Here is a 4031-nt window from a genome sequence, read left to right as displayed (position 1 = left end):
TCAAGACCACTCAGTGGTATTTCCTGCCCACTCAGTGGCCTGCGTGGTGGGGGCGCAGACCAATCTTCTGTGGCCGGCTGAGCACTCCAGTCTTCAGTAGGCAACTGCTGAATGGGCACAGACGGCACCTGCACGCCCTCAAACCAGTCTGCGACCTCAGGGTGAGCAGCAGTGAACTCTGGAGCTGGTGCAGTCCATTCTTCCTGAAATTCCTCCTTGGTCACAGCCTTTTCAGCAGCAGCCTGCTCTTCCTTTTCAATCTCTTCATGATCCCGGTAGAAGTAGAGATCAGGCATGCCATGGGTGTTCATGGGAGATGGTGCCACACATGCGCAGCACTTCCCAGGGCAGCATCCACCACATCAAACCCACAGAGTGAGCTCCCTTATTGTTGCACGGGATGGCAATGTCCACATAGCGCAGAGGAGAATCTGTGTTGCACAGAGGAATGGTTGGCAGATTGACTTAAGATGCCTCCGTTAGCGGCTGGTGGTCAGCCCTGGGGTCAGTAACCACCAGAAGATGTGGCTCTCGGAAGGCTGCCTGGATCTGGTTAGTGAAGGTTCCAGGAGTAAAGCGGCCAGTGATAGGAGTAGCTCCAGTGGCAGCAGCAAACTTCAGCACAGGCCGCTGGCCAGTGCTCCTGGAGGATATGACGCTGACGTCAGCAGGGTTTTCAATGGCCACGATGGCTCGAGCTGCCAGGAGGAGCTTCTCCCAAGTCCGCTTTAGATTTATGATGTAGATTCCATCACTTTTCCTTTTATAGATATACTGTTCCATCTGGAAATCCAGGTTGGTGCCACCTAAGTTGGTTCCTGCAGCAAGGAACTTGAGAACGTCCTCCTCCTTCATTTGCAGGACATCAAGGGCTCCGGACATTGTGAAGTTTCCCTTTAAATTACCATGGGAATCAGGAACAGCGCTGTATGGACCCTGCCGGGGACCACAGAAAAGCACAACTTAGAACTTTTTAAAACAAAAAAGTTTAAGAAAAAAAAAAAAAGCAGGTTACCATGTCAAAGGGACACAAGAGAAAATCTGAAAAACATCTAATGAACAAAGCTGGGATAATTTAAGCTATGAAATTACCATACTATTTGTTATGGTTTAGATCCAAAATGAATTCATCCATTGATAAGTTCAGTAGTTCTGTTGTAACCCAAAAATAAAAAACTGGACTCAGCTTAAAAGCGCTTTATTTAGCTGAGCTCAGCGGTGGCACGTACTCTCGTCTCCAAATATGTGCACGCCAAGGTGGGTAGAGACAACTGTTTTTAAAGCTGAAAACTGCAAAGAGGGGGGTGACTTGGGCGTGAGGGAATGCAGCACTAGGGTCAGCGTCCACTTGGGGGAAACAGGTTACATTTTTTAATATGCGGTTTCAATTTTAGGAACAAATAATTTTTATGTCATGGTGTTGATCACAGGATGTCACAAAAAGATATCGAGATAATTTTGGGAACAGGGAGTTATCTGTAGTTCCTTATAATTCATTTTCCAATTTGGGGAGCATAAACTCAGTACATCTGACATCTGTCAGATTGGCGGTTACATTTACCTCCCCTATATCAAAATGAGGATCTAGAACTCGACTATGGTATTTTAGTCAGGCTACGGGATTTTGGTCAAGCTACGCACAGACGAGTCCTGCTGCTTCCGGGTCCGCACCTCCTCCCTCCTCCCCCTCCCTCCTGTCTCCTCCCCCTCCCCTTTTCCTCCCCTCCCTTCTCCGCTCCCCCTCCCTCCCCCTTCCCGCCCCACAAGGGAGCCAGCGCGCATGTCCGAGCTGGCGCGCATGCGCCTGGACGCGAAGGCAGGCTGGGCCCGTCCGCGGCGGCTCCCACGCCCAGTTCGCGGTGTGGCGGGCCCCGATCCCGGAAGTGGTGTGTACAGACGCTTCAGGGCGGAAGCTGTGTTTGGCGGCAGGCTTTGGTGCTGCCTGGGCTGAGACGCCGCTGCTGTTGCTAGACGACGCAAGCTAGCTCTCGCCACTTCCTCAGCCTGCAGTCAGTCCACTTCTCAGGCCGGAACAAGGGGGCCAGGAGCTGAGGTGGGCTCGGAGTTGTCTTCCGAAGTCCAGGGCAGCGGGACGGCGGGAGTCGGGGCGCACCAGCTGCAGGAAAGCACCGGGGCGGAGGCGGGAAGATGGCTGCAGACAAGCCCGCAGGTGAGGTGGCGGGGCGCGCGGGGGCGGCGGCCGCGGGCTCGGGCGGGGCCGCGGGGCGCAGCGTGGAGGACAGCTCTACTTCGGGCTTGCACTTCGATCCTTCATCTCCTGCCGCGCTTAGCTGCCGGGAGTCAGGCCACAGGCCCAGGAATTTTGTACTCAAGCGCAACATGAATCCATGACTGGCTGCTTTGCCCTGCTCTCTAGAAGAACGCTGGCCTAAAACGCTTACCTGTATTTTGCGGCTTCACAGATTGCGATTTCCCAGTGCGGTGGGCAGAGGGGGGAAGGTCACCCCAGAGCGCACAGCTGTCTGCGTGTCCCGTAGCTTAGGCCGGGCACACCTGTGCAGCTCCAGACACTTTTGAGGCTGCGTCTGTCTGGTCGGTGACGACCTGTGGAATTAACTTTGCGGCAACACGCATTTAAATTTAAGTAGGCAGGAAGCTAAAGTGTACCTTCTGATAACTGGTGCCTGCTTTTCCCTGGGTCCTCACATATTAACTACTCAGTCTGGATGATAACTTATGGATGGTTTGCCTCATTCCTAGAATCTCTACCATTAAGGAATAAAATTCTTTCTAGCCTATTTCTGGGAATGACTGGCACGTGAGTTGCAGTAAGCATTCTCTGTGGTTTCCAGGTTTTATGGAAGAAACTGAGGTGACAAGTGATCAACACACCTTTTACTATGAAAATTCATTTATGTATGTATTTGTCGTTGTGCTGTGAAGTTTATTGGATATTGTTCTAAAAACCTGACAGTGAACTTGGATTTAAAATTAAAGTGAGCCAGTTCTAATACAAGTACAAAAATAATAAATCTTTAGAAAGAGATCAGGGATGTAGCTTACTGGCAGACTGCTTTCCCAGAATTGTACAGGCCAGGCCCTGAACAATCAGCAACTGAACTCCACAACACACACACACACACACACACACACACACAGAGTGATTAGAGATCCCCTCAGTAATCTTCTGCTAAGAAGAGGCAAGTTCTAGAAAGTGAGAGTGCTATGGGATTTTGGGTATGTTGGTCAGGAGCTAGATATGGTGATACACACCTGTAATCCCAGCACTTGGGAGGCTGAGGCTGTAGGATCACTGTTGAGTTTGAGGCCAGCCTGAGCTGCAAATTGAGCTCAAGGCCTGCCTGAACTGCGTAGCAAAGACTGTCCTTAAAAAAAAAATTACAGATATGTTGGTCAGAGAAGCCCTCTGGTGAGATGATACTTGAGCAGATACCTGAGTAAAGTGAAAGAATCATATAGAATAAGGAGAGGTGGATCCAAGGCTTGTCAGGCAGGGAACAAACATGGTTTGTGCAGATTGGACAAGGAAACTGAATCTTTTTTTTTTTTTTTTTTGGCAGAACCGGGGATTGAACTCAGGCCCTTGCACTTACCAGGGAAGTGCTTATTCCACTGAACCATCTCCCCAGCCACCTGAATCTTCTTTAGGACAGTGCCTTTGTTCCCCAAGTTTCCTCTTTCTCATTGCCCATACCATTGTATTTATTTGTCTGAAATCACTTTTGTAGACCTACAGCCCATCCAGTTTTCAAGGCCGACCTCATTTCTTTCTCTACTGTTTTCATTTGTTCATTCACAAAGCTTGAGAGTAGGCACTGTCCTAGATATTGAAAAAATGAATATGACATACTACTTGCATTGAGAACCTGCTTTTCAGTCCAGGTAACAGACCTATTATAGTTGTAGTTCCCTTACTAAGAGATATGCACAATTTATATAATTGAAAAATATGGGGACTGGTGAGATGGCTTAGTGGTCTAAAGCACCTACTTAGAACAAGCTTAGCAAAGCACAGGGACCGCGGTTCAATCCCCCAGCACCACATGCCA

At 49.5% G+C, this 4031-nt stretch overlaps 1 pseudogene across 1 annotated transcript; it reads right to left on the bottom strand.

Moving 5' to 3' along the window:
• Window positions 1-882, bottom strand: LOC105742758 (annotated as a pseudogene). Its single transcript, XR_001117172.1, has one exon. The product of XR_001117172.1 is annotated as a 40S ribosomal protein SA pseudogene (transcript).
• Window positions 883-4031: the final 3149 nt, after the last annotated feature.

Source organism: Octodon degus, unplaced genomic scaffold (genome assembly GCF_000260255.1).
Source record: "Octodon degus isolate 3935 unplaced genomic scaffold, OctDeg1.0 scaffold00071, whole genome shotgun sequence".
Classification (NCBI taxonomy): Eukaryota; Metazoa; Chordata; class Mammalia; order Rodentia; family Octodontidae; genus Octodon; species Octodon degus.
This window is presented reverse-complemented; position numbering and strand designations above follow the sequence as displayed.